Consider the following 13,518-nt stretch of genomic DNA (forward strand, 5'->3'; position numbering starts at 1 on the left):
TTGCCCATGCTTGATCTAAGATGTTGAATTAACGGAGTTTGACAACATTTCAACAGCTTTGGCTCAATGGTAGTGATTTGCAAAGCCTTCTCTGCCAATGAGTGAGTTGGCTCACCAAACTACAAATGTCCAGAACATAGAAGCTGTCCATAGATGTTGAAATAGGTGCTGAAATAGTTCCAAAAGTCTATTGAGGTATAGTAGCGTTGTCCAATGCCCAGATTACAGTTAGCTGTCCATAGACGTCTGGTGCTGAATAGCTCAAAACCCTATGGATGTTTAGTAGTGTTGTCCAATGTCCAGGGCACAGGAGCTGTCCATAGATGTTTGGTGCTGAAATAGCCCCCAAAGTCAATGTACTTTTAGTAGCATTGTCCAATGTCCAGAGCAGCAGGAGCTGTCCATAGACATCTGGTGCTGAATAGCTCAAAAGCCTATGGACATTTAGTAGTGTTGCCCAATGTCCAGAGCACAGGAGCTGTCCATAGCTTTTGGTGCTGAAATAGCTCCCAAAGTCTATTTTATTTATTTGTTTATTTATTTCAAATATTTGTATCCCGCCCTTCTCTACACCCGAAGGGGGACTCAGGGTGGCTTACAGTCAGCAACAATTTGATGCCTCGCATACATAACCGATAAAAACAACATTTACATAATAACTAAAACATTAAAAATTAGATTAAAAACCAATTAAAATAGCGCAAAGTAAATTAATTGGCATGTCAAGTCCGAGTTCTATGATCAACAACTTAATCCGAAGCCTGTCCATAGTCCATTTTCCATAGCTTTGTCATTATTTTTATTGGCAGCCTGCTATCCAAATGCCTTGTCCCATAGCCATATCTTCAACTTTTTCCTGAAGGAAAGGAGGGAAGCCGATGACCTAATTTCACTGGGGAGTGAGTTCCACAAGCAGGGGGCCACCGCTAAGAAGGCCCTGTCACTCGTCGAAGGTGGGATCAAGAGCAGGGCCTCCCTGGAAGATTGGAAGTTTCAGGATGGGATGTAGGGGGAGATACGTTCACACAAGTAAGCTGGGCCAGAACTGTATAGGGCTTTATAGGTCAAGACCAGCACTTTGAATTGTGCTCGGAACTGGATAGGCAGTCAGTGGAGCTGACATAACAGGGGGGTGGTATGCTCCCTGTATGTCGCTCCAATAAGTAATCTGGCTGCCACCCATTGGACTAGTTGAAGTTCCTGAACAGTCTTCAAAGGCAGCCCCACGTAGAGTGCGCTGCAGTAATCTATTCAGGATGTAATGAGAGTATGGACCACCATGGCTAGATCAGACTTCCCAAGGTACGGGTGCAGCTGGCTCACAAGTTTTAATTGTGCAAAAGCTCTCCTGGCCACCACTGAGACCTGGGGTTCCAGGCTCAGCGATGAATCCAGGATCACTCCCAAGCTGCGAACCTGCGTCTTCAGGGGGAGTGTAACCTCATCCAACACAGGCTGTACCCCTATGCCCTGTTCGGCCTTTTGACTGACCAATAGTCTTGTCTATGGATGTTTAGTAGTAGCGTTGTCCAATGTCCACAGCACAGGAGCTGTCTATAGACGTTTGGTGCTGGAATAGCCCCAAAAGCCTATGAGTTTTAGTAGCACTGTCCAATGTCCAGAGCAGAGGAGCTGTCCATAGATGTTTGGTGCTGAAATAGCCCCAATATTCTGGACGTTTACTAGCGCTGTCCAATACCCCGAGCACAGGAGCTGTCCATAGACGTTTGGTGCTGAAATAGCTTCCTTATTAACCTTCCAGGACTTTAAGATCGCCTGGGGAGGCCCTGCTCTTGATCCCACCCTCGTCACAAGCATGGCTGGCTGGGATGAGAGACAGGACCTTCTCAGCGGTGGCCCTGCAGCTATGAAATGCCCTCCCTAGGGATATTGGATTGGCCCCCTACCTTTTAACATTCCGGAAAAAAGTCAAGACTTGGCTTTTTGAGCAAATGTTTGCAAATACAGTGTAACAGACATATGAAAATGGAATGACTGGACGATGTAATTGGTTTTTGATAAGGAGACCCTAATGATATATATATATATATATATATATATATATATATATATATATATATATATATATATATGAGGCTTTACTATGGTTTTATATTATTTTAATGTTTTTCGTTGGATTTTATAGTCTTGATACTGACTGTAAACCACTCCGAGTCACCTGCGGGCTGAGAGGGACAGTACATAAATATAGTAAATAAATAAATAAATAAATAAATAAATAAATAAATAAATGTCTACCCCTCTATTCCGCTTTGGTTAGGCCACACCTGGAATATTGTGTCCAATTCTGGGCACCACAATTCAAGAGAGATATTGACAAGCTGGAATGTGTCCAGAGGAGGGTGACTAAAATGATCAAGGGTCTGGAGAACAAGCCCTATGAAGAGTGGCTTAAGGAGCTAAGCATGTTTAGCCTGAAGAAGAGAAGGCTGAGAGGAGATATGATAGCCATGTATAAATATGTGAGAGGAAGCCACAAGGAGGAGGGACCAAGCTTGTTCTCTGCTTCCTTGGAGACTAGGACGCGGAACAATGGCTTCAAACTAGAAGAAAGGAGATTCCATCTGAACATGAGGAAGAACAGCAGTGGAACTCTCTGCCCCAGAGTGTGGTGGAGGCTCCTTCTTTGGAAGCTTTTAAACAGAGGCTGGATGGCCATCTGTCAGCGGTGATTTGAATGCAGTATTCCTGCTTCTTGGCAGGGGGTTGGACTGGATCGCCCATGAGGTCTCTTCCAACTCTTTGATTCTATGATTCTATGGACTTTTAGTAGCATTGTCCAATGTCTAGCACAGTGTTTCTCAATCTTCCTAATGCCGTGACCCCTTAATAGACTTCCTCATGCTGTGATGACCCCCCCAACCATAAAATGATTTTCATTGCTACTTCATAACTGTAATTTTCCTACTGTTATGAATTATAATGTAAATATCTGATACATAGGATGTATTTTCATTCACAGGACCAAATTGGGCAACAAATACCCGATACACCCAAATTTGAATGCTGGTGGGGTTGGAGGAGGATTGATTTTGTCATTTGGGAGTTGTAGTTGCTGGGATTTATAGTTCGCCTATAATCAAAGAGCATTCTGAACTCCACTAACCATGGAATTGAACCAAACTTGGTACATAGAACTCCCATTACCAACAGAAAATACTGAAAGTGTTTGGTGGGCACTGGCCTTGAGTTTGGGAGTTGTAGTTCACCTACATTCAGAGATCACTGTGGACAGACAACGACAGATCTGGACCAAACTTAGCATGAATACTCAATATGCCCGAATGTGAACACTGGTGGAGATTAGGGAAAATAGACCTTGACATTTGGGAGTTGTAGTTGCTGGGATTTATAGGTCACTTACAATCAAAGAGCATTCTGAACCCCACCAACAATAGAATCAGGCCAGACTTCCTACACAGAACCCCCATGACCAACACAAAATACTGTGTTTTCTGATGGTCTTTAGTGACCCCTCTTACACCCCTCTCGTGACCCCCACAGGGGTCCCAACCCCCAGGTTGAGAAACACTGGTCTAGCACATAGGAGCTGTCCATAGACTTTGGGTGCTGAAATAGCTCCAAAAACCTATGGACTTTTAGTAGCGTTGCCCAATGCCCAGAGCACAGGAGCTGTCCATAGACGTGTGGTGCTGAAATAGCTCCAAAAGTCTATAGCCATCTGCCTCTGCACCCATGGTTGGTTAACCCATGGGTGGGCAATCTTGGTCAGGGCTTTTATCCTAGGGAAGAGGGAAAAACCTTCCTATGGGAGACAGTCATTCCAAGCTCTGCAACCACAAATGGTGGATAAAAGGAAGCCCTCAATAAAGCCACCCTTAGCCTCAAACCTTTCCCATTAAGCATCCAAAGGGAGAGGGAAAAGGGGCAGCCCATCTTCCTGGGCATCCTCACTTCCAACCAATAGGGAGCCTCTCTTTGCCTCACTTGGTGGGCTGCCCTCTTTGCCCCCTCCGTGGGCTCCCCTGCCCCACAGCCTCCTCCTCTTCCCCCCCCCCCCCAAACGCCACCCTTCCTCTCCCTCCCCTCCTTTCCCTCTTCCTTCCCTTCCACACACCAGAGGCGCACTCTGCAAGGGAAGCTGAGTCCCCTTTTCCTTCCTTCTCTCCTTCGCTGCTTCCCTTCGGGTCCGCTTCCCCGAGAGGCTTGGTCTCCCCTCTTTTGGACCCCTCCCTGGACTAGTCTCCATCCCTCGCCGCCGACCAGAAAGAGGACCGCTTCGGGTGCCATGGAGCGAGCTTGAGCAAAAGGCTGAGCTTCCCAATCTGGGTTTATTTATTTCCTTTCTCACCCCCTGGAAGAAGGTAAGGCGCTTGGCATGGCATCCTTAAAGGGGTGGTGGGCAACAGGAGTGGGTCCGACCCTTCCTTGGTGCTTTCCCCCCCTCTTCTTGGCATGGTTTGCTCCGAATCGAGACAAGTCGGGAGCTTCAGACCCGACCACTGCCTCTGTTCGGGGGGTACAACCAAGTGGGCATGTGGGTTGTGTGTGCTTGGCATTTTGATGGCTTTCCTTGCCTCTTATTGCTCCTCATCCCATTTGTATCCCCCTCCCTCCCTCTTCCAATTACCCCCTTTCTATGGTGCACTTGATCCGGATCACTCCAGCGGAGAGACTCCGTTTAGACACGCAGGCAAGGTGGCATTTGGGCATGGCACTGGTTATTTTTTCCCACCCCTCACCATCTATCATGCCAGGTGGGCATCCTGAGAAGGGAAAAGGGGGCATTGGAAAGGATCCTCTTGCATCCAAACCCACTTTGGAAAATGTGGATTAACCCCTTAGCGACCAGGGACACAATTAAAGAACCAACTCTATTTTTAAAAAAATAGATGTTGAGTATTATTAATAATAGTACTAATAACCACAACAAGAACTATTATATATGTATACCCCACTTTCCTTCTTAATCAACACCCAAAGCAACTCAAAGCGTTGAAAATGGCTAGGAACAGCTAGGATTCCCTATATTTTTGTTTAGAATCCTGGCACAATATTATTATTACTATTATTAATACTACTACTGCTACTAATACTACTAATAATAATTGCTTTCATCTCTTAACTGAGATTCAAAGCAACTCACAGCATTCTAAACAGGTACAGGTAAGATTTGCTATGGTTTTTCTAGAATCCTGGGATGGAATTATTATTGTTAGTATGATTATTATTATTAGTGTTATCATTACTACTACTACTACTACTACTAGTATGCTTTCATCTCAAATGAGACTCAAAGCAACTGGCAGCATTGAAAACAGGTACAGCTAGGATTTGCTATGGTTTTTCTAGAATCCTGGGACGGAATTATTATTGTTAGTATGATTATTATTATTAGTGTTATCATTACTACTACTACTAGTAGTAGTATGCTTTCATCTCTTAACTGAGACTCAAAGCAACTCACAGCATTGAAAACAGGTACAGCTAGGATTTGCTATGGTTTTTCTAGAATCCTGGGAAGGTATTATTATTGTAAGTATTATTATCATCAGCATTGTTATTACTATTAGTATTATCATTAGTGGTAGTAGTAGTATACTTTCATCTCTTAACTGAGACTCAAAGCAACTCACAGCATTCAAAACAGGTACAGCTAGGATTTGCTATGGTTTTTCTAGAATTCCAGGATGGTATTAGTATTGCTAGTATTATTATTATTAGTATTATCATTAGTGGTAGTAGTAGTATGCTTTCATCTCTTAATTGAGACTCAAAGCAACTCACAGCATTCAAAACAGGTACAACTAGGATTTGCTATGGTTTTTCTAGAATCTTGTGATGGGATAATTATTGTTAGCATTATTATTATTATTATTATTATTATTATTATTATTATTATTATCTTTACTACTACTAATAGTATGTTTTCATCACTTAACTGAGACTCAAAGCAACTCACAGCATTGAAAACAGGTGTAGCTAGGATTTGATAGGGTTTTTCCAGAATCCTGGGGTGGTATTATTATTGATAGTATTATTGTTAGTAGTAGCAGCAGTATCATTAGTAGTATTAGTAGTAGTAGTATGCTTTAATCTCTTAATTGAGACTCAAAGCATCTCACAGCATTTAAAACAGATGCAGCTAGGATTTGCTATGGTTTTTTTCTAGAATCCTGAAACGGTATTATTATTGTTAGTATTATTATTATTATTAGTATCATTAGTAGTACTAGTAGCATGCTTTCCTCACTTAACTGAGACTCAAAACAACTCACAACATTAAAAACAGGTACAGTTAGGATTTGCTATGGTTTTTCTAGAATCCTGGGACAGTATTATTATTGCTAGTATTATTATTAGTAGTAGTATTATCATTAGTAGTAGTAGTAGCATGCTTTCATCTCTTAACTGAGACTCAAAGCATCTCACAGCATTTAAAACAGGTACAGCTAGGATTTGCTATGGTTTTTCTAGAATCCTGGGACAGTATTATTATTGCTAGTATTATTATTAGTAGTAGTATTATCATTAGTAGTACTTGTAGAATGCTTTCATCTCTTAACGGAGACTCAAAGCAATTCACAGCATTTAGAACAGGTGCAGCTAGGATTTGCTATGGTTTTTCTAGAATCCTGGGACAGTATTATTATTGCTAGTATTATTATTAGTAGTATTATCATTAGTAGTAGTAGTAGCATGCTTTCATCTCTTAACTGAGACTCAAAGCAATTCACAGCATTTAAAACAAATACAGCTAGGATTGGCTATGGTTTTTCAAGAATGCTGGGATGGTATTATTGTTGTTAGTATCATTATTATTAGTTTTATCATTAGTAGTAGTAGTAGTATGCCTTCATCTCTTAACTGAGACTCAAAGCAACTCAGAGCATCCAAACAGGTACACCTAGAATTTCCTATGTTTTTTTTAAGAATCCCGGGATATTATTATTATTATTATTATTATTATTATTATTATTATTATTATTGGAGCCCTTGGTGATGGAATGGGTAAACCCTTGTGCTGGCAGGACTGCAGTGGTGGCTGTTCAAATCCGGGGAGCAGGGTGAGCTCCTGTCTGTAAGCTCCAGCTTCCCATGCAGGTACATGAGAGAAGCCTCCCACAGGATGGTCAAACATCCGAGTGTCCCCTGGGCAACGTCCTTGCAGATAACCAATTCTCTCACACCAGAAGTGACTTGCAGTTTCTCAAGTCGCTCCTGAGACACACACAAAAATTATTATTATCTGTAGTAGTAGTAGTAGCAGCAGCAATAATATTAGTATTAGTATTAGTATTAGTATTAGTATTAGTATGCTTTCATCTCTGAATTGAGACCCAAAGCAATTCACAGCATTAAAAACAAATATAGCTAGGATTTTATATAGCTTTTTAAGAATCTTGGGACAGTATTATTAGTAGTAGTAGTAATATTATAGTTACTATTAGGATTATTATACTTTCATCCCTTAGTTGAGACCCAAAGTAACTTACACCATTAAGTACAACTAAGTTTTCCTATGGTTTTTATAGAATCCTGGAACAGTGTTATTATTGCCATTGTTATATTTATTGTCGAAGGCTTTCATGGCTGGAATCATTGGGTTGCTGTGAGTTATGCAGGAAGACACAACCAAAGCCCTCCCAACAGATGACCATCCAGCTCCTGCTTAAAAATCTCCAGAAATAGAGATGCCGCCAGAATAATATTCTACAACCATGGAATAATGTTGTTGTTAGTACTGTTGTTGTTGTTGCTGTTGTTGTTGTTGTTGTTGTTGTTATTCCATGTTGTTCTCCATCCTTTCCTGTTTCCTCTGTGGGTGTTTCAATACTCGACTGTACATCAAGATGTGACAACAAATGCATCTACACTGTAAAATCAATACAGTTTGATACCACTATAACTGCCATAGCTCAATGCTAAGGAGTCCTGGGATTTGTAGTTTGGTCAGGCACCAGCACTCTTTGATAGAGAAGATTTGCGACACTCTCATATTCCCATAGTAACGAATCATGGTAGTTACAGTGGTGTCAAACTGCATTAATTCTACAATGTGGATGCATCTATAGCTTTATTTGCTTCCTCTTAAACATTTCCACTGGTCACGGTGTGTATTGTTGCCATCTACACAAGGAATTTTTCTCCAACTAATGCTCTCCTTCCAAAGCACATGTGTTAATGTTCTTTGTAATAGGAACTATTTCACACTTATAGCATTATAATCTCGATTTCACTGCCATGGTTCCATCCTATGGTATTCTGGGATTTGTAGGCTAGTTACGGGCATTTAGAATCCTCTGCCAGAGAGACTTAATGTCACACCAAACTACACATCGTAGATTTCATGGAATGTATATTGCAATTGACTGTTCTGGGAATTGCTGTTAGTCTTCCGGGCTGTATGGCTGTGTTCCAGAAGCATTCTCTCCTGACGTTTTGCCCACATCTATGCAAGCATTTTCAGAGGCTGAGAGGTCTGTTAGAAACTAGGCAAGTGAGGTTTAGATATCTGTGGAATGTCTAGGGGGGGAGAAAGTACTTTTGTCTATTTGAGGCAAGTGTGAACGTTGTAATTGTTCACCTTGATTAGCATTGAATTGCCTTGCAGCTTCAAAGCCTGGCTGCTTCCTGCCAGGTTTGAAGGTAAAAGCATCTTAGGATTTCATGGAATGTATATTGCAGCTGACTGTTCTGGGGATTGCTGTGAGTCTTCCGGGCTGTATGGCCACATTCCAGATGCATTCTCTCCTGACATTTTGCACACATCTATGGCAGCTATTCTCAGAGGTTGTGAGGTCTGTTGGAAACTAGGAAAATAGGGTTTATGCATCTGTGGAATAATGTCCAGGGTGGAAGAAAGAACTCTTCTCTGTTGGAAGCAAGTGTGAATGTTGCAGTCAACCACCTTGATTAGCAGTGAATGGTCTTGCAGCTTCAAAGCCTGGCTGCTTACTGCCAGGCTTTGAAGTTAAAAGCATTCCTGTTCTGGGGATGCTTTACTTAATCATAGTGTGGTTGTCTATATTCAAAGTGTTTCTTGCTTAAGTTTTAATCATACTGTATTTTACTTGGTTTTTTAACTATTCAAGAGCTACGGTCGTTTGTATAGTATTTCATGTAGTATTTTAAGGGTGCATCTCACCGTTGATTTGTGTAGCATTTTAATGGTTTACATAATATTTCAATGGTGTATTTTGCAGTGCATTTAATTATGTTTTTAATGTATTTATTTTTTTGTCCTGTATGTGAAAGACCTATGGTCTAAGCATGAAATAAATGACTACTCATAGAATGTAACCATGGAATTGTTGGGCAGTCTAGAAGGGCGAAAGCTGAGCCATTTTTGGATGCATCTCCACTCTAGGAGTAATGCACTTTGACACCACTTCAACTGGTATGGCTCAATGTGGCAGCATCATGGGAATCGTAATTTTATAATGTCTTTGCTCCCAAACAATGCTAGAGACTCCCAAACAGTGCTAGAAATCTCAGGATTATGTAGCATTGAGTTATGGTGGGTTAAAGTGGTGTCAAGCTGCATTTATTATACTGTGTAGATCAGACATGGGCAAGCTTTGTCCCTCCAGGTGTTTTGGACTACAACTCCCACATGGGCAAATGTTGACCCTCCAGGTGTTTTGGACTACAACTCCCACAATTCGGAATTGTGGAAGTTGTAGTGCAAAACACCTGGACGGCCAAAGTTTGCCCATGCCTGGTGTATATGCACCCTTTGTTCAGTTTCACCATCTTTATTAATGACTTAGATGAAGGGCTAGAAGGCATGATCATCAAGTTTGCAGACGACACCAAATTGGGAGGGATAGCCAATACTCCAGAGGACAGGAGCAGAATTCAAAACGATCTTGACAGATTAGAGAGATGGGCCAAAACTAACAAAATGAAGTTCAACAGTGACAAATGCAAGATACTCCACTTTGGCAGAAAAAATGAAATGCAAAGATACAGAATGGGGGACGCCTGGCTCGAGAGCAGTACGTGTGAAAAAGATCTTGGAGTCCTCGTGAACAACAAGTTAAACATGAGCCAACAATGTGATGCGGCGGCAAAAAAAGCCAATGGGATTTTGACCTGCATCAAGAGGAGCATAGTGTCTAGATCTAAGGAAGTAATGCTACCCCTCTATTCTGCTTTGGTTAGACCACATCTGGAATATTGTGTCCAGAGGAGGGCGACTAAAATGATCAAGGGTCTGGAGAACAAGCCCTATGAGGAGCGGCTTAGGGAACTGGGCATGTTTAGCCTGAAGAAGAGAAGGCTGAGAGGAGATATGATAGCCATGTATAAATATGTGAGAGGAAGCCACAGGGAGGAGGGAGCAAGCTTGTTTTCTGCTTCCTTGGAGACTAGGACGCGGAACAATGGCTTCAAACTGCAAGAGAGGAGATTCCATCTGAACATTAGGAAGAACTTCCTGACTGTGAGAGCCGTTCAGCAGTGGAACTCTCTGCCCCGGAGTGTGGTGGAGGCTCCTTCTTTGGAAGCTTTTAAGCAGAGGCTGGATGGCCATCTGTCAGGGGTGATTTGAATGCGATATTCCTGCTTCTTGGCAGGGGGTTGGACTGGATGGCCCATGAGGTCTCTTCCAACTCTTTGATTCTATGATTCTATGATCTTTATAATGGCAGTAAGGAATTCCTTCTCCCATCTGGGCTCTTTGCTTTTGGCTCCATGCCTAGGCCAAAGTTTGCCCATGCCTGGTGTAGATGCACCCTTTTTAAAAATTCATCTTTATTGTACAAATTTTCCATAAATTATGACATTCCGTATTAGAGGGGGGGGGGTGGGGAAGAAAAAGGAGAGGGGAAAAAAAGGGAAGGGAATACACTTACAATTATAGGGGGATGAAGGGTGGCGGAGTGGGGGATGTGAGAGAGGGGAGTGATGTGGGTAAGCAATTGAACATGTAGTGTTGACTTCCAGTATAGTCCACTGGGTTGAGAAACCGAAATACTTGCTTGCTAAGTATGCCACCTTCACTTTTTTGCCACCTTTATGCCACCTTCACTTTTTATTATATCTGGATGCTTTTCTTTTCTTCTAAATATTTCCTTAACGGTTGCCAGTCGATTGTTTTCTTCTTGCTTTTATCATAAACCAAGTTCGCCAAGTCGTCCATGTCCATGTATTCCCTAATCTTGAGAATTCATGATTCGAATGAAGGAAGTTATTTGGATTTCCACTTTCTTGCTTGGTTTCAACTCAAATCTGATCTGCAGTATTCTTTGTGCATGAGAATGTATCTCTTTCCAAAAACGATTCACTCTTTTGCATTGCCACCATGCATGATAATAGGTACCTAATTGATCTCCGCATTTCCAGCAGCTATTATTTGAGCCTTTATCAAATTTGGCCAGTTTTTGAGGGGTTAAATACCAACAAAAGAACATTTTTTGCCAATTCTCAGTTATATTGGTCGATTTGGAATATTTTTTTCCTCCATATATTTTCCCATTCTTTAAATAGTATATTATGACCGAAATCTACTGCCCATTTTATCATATAATCTTTTATTAATTCGGTCACTAGAAGTTTAAAGTCCTGGTTTGACTTCAAGTTATCATCTGGGAGTTGTAGTCCAAAACACCTGGAGGGCCAAAGTTTGCCCATGCCTGATGTAGATGCACTTCTTGTCCAGTTTCCCCATCTTTAGAATGGCAGTAGGGAATTCCTTCTCCCATCTGGGCTCTTTGCTTTTGGCTCCATGCCTTGGCAAATCTTTCTAAACCAGACGCATTGGATTCCAATTCCAAGAATTGGCACCCAAAACATTTGGAAGGCATCATATATTGGGATAGAATCTAGGATACTAGTTATAGTTGGCAGGGGATTATGAGGGTTGTAATCCAACATATTAATTGGGTTCTGGGTTGGCAAACACTGATCTGAATGTGAGAACGTGCTCTAACTTTATGGAGGTTACTTTAGTTCAAGTCTTAACCCAGTTGCAAACATAAATGAATGTTCATCCAACGTCGAAGGCATAGTTCATGCTATGAGACTTACTCACAGGATTGTTGTGCATCATATTTAATAATAACTCATTGGGAAACAGAGTAAAGAGAAAAGTAACCAGTAAGTACAAGTACAAGGTGGACATTATGTCCAGAACAAGGTGGAAAGGTTTGTTTTGAAATTTCATCTTTCAGGAGCCTTTATTAATGACTTAGATGAAGGGTTAGAAGGCAGGATCATCAAGTTTGCAGACGGGACCAAATTGGGAGGGAGAGCCAAAACTCCAGAAGACAGGAGCAGAATCCAAAACTATCTTAACAGATCAGAGAGACGAATGGCCAAAGCTAACACAAAGAAGTTCAACAGTGACAAATGCAAGATACTTCACTTAGGCAGAAGAAATGAAATGCAAAGATACAGAATGGGGGATGATGCCTGGCTCGAGAGCAGGATGTGTGAAAAAGATCTTGGAGTCTTCGTGGAGAGGAAGGTGAACATGAACCAACAATGTCATGCAGCAGCTAAAAAAGCCAATGGGACTTTGGCCTGCAAAATAGGAATCTAGTGCCTAGATCCAGGGAAGTTATGCTACCCCTCTATTCTGCCTTGGTTAGACCACACCTGGAATCACACTGTGTCCAATTCTGGGCACCACAATTGAAAAGAGATGTTGACTCTAAGCCGGAATGTGTCCAGAGGAGTGTGACTAAAATGATCAAGGGTCTGGAGAACAAACCCTATGAGGAGCGGCTTAAAGAGCTGGGCATGTTTAGCCTGCAGAAGAGAAGGCTGAGAGGAGACATGATGAGGGCCATGTGAGGGAAAGTCATAGGGAGGAGGGAGCAAGCTTGTTTTCTTCTGCTTTAGAGACTAGGATGCGGAACAATGGCTTCAAACTACAGGAAAGGAGATTCCACCTGATATTTAGGAAGAACCTCCTGTGAGAGCTGTTCAACAGTGGAACTCTCTGCCCTGGAGTGTGGTGGAGGCTCCTTCTTTGGATGGCCATCTGTCGGGAGTGCTATGAATGCGATTTTCCCGCTTCTTGGCAGAATGGAATTGGACTGGATGGCTTACGAGGTCTCTTCCAACATTATTATTATTATTATTATTATTATTATTATTATCTCTATGATTCTATGAGTCCATGGAAAAAGATTGCGGAGTTTGTATGCCCAAACCTCTGGAAGACTCTAAAATGCAGATTAATTGAAAATAAACTTGGGTTAATGATCAGAGGTTATATATCCTATTCATCTTTCTAAATCGGAGGGTGAATGTTGTTTTAATTCTTAGACCCTGAAACATGCAGTTAGCCATTAGTCTCATGTCAGGAGAAAGCAGAAAAAAATCAATTGATGAATCGATTAATTTTTTATTTATTTATTTATTTATTTGGTATGCTTGTATACCGCCAATATCTCAGCCTGTGCGGCGACTCATTGCGGTTTACAACATGTTAAAATATACAATGTTAAAAAATACAATTCACTTAAGCATATAAAAATTAGGATTAAGAATACATACAAAAAACATACACAGTTTTGGGCCACC

The 13,518-nt window shown here is 41.5% G+C and overlaps 1 protein-coding gene across 2 annotated transcripts in view; it reads left to right on the forward strand.

Moving 5' to 3' along the window:
• Nucleotides 1-3,907: 3,907 nt before the first annotated feature.
• LOC137095240 (sodium/calcium exchanger 2-like) overlaps nucleotides 3,908-13,518 on the forward strand; it is a 144,751-nt gene continuing 135,140 nt past the window's right edge. The window contains exon 1 of one of the 2 annotated variants that reach the window (XM_067461685.1): nucleotides 3,908-4,346. The gene's annotated coding sequence lies outside the window, so the exon portion shown is untranslated. The remainder of the gene's footprint in view (nucleotides 4,347-13,518) is intronic. The other variant, XM_067461684.1, reaches the window with a different exon arrangement.

The sequence above is a fragment of the Anolis sagrei genome, chromosome Y (genome assembly GCF_037176765.1).
Source record: "Anolis sagrei isolate rAnoSag1 chromosome Y, rAnoSag1.mat, whole genome shotgun sequence".
Classification (NCBI taxonomy): Eukaryota; Metazoa; Chordata; class Lepidosauria; order Squamata; family Dactyloidae; genus Anolis; species Anolis sagrei.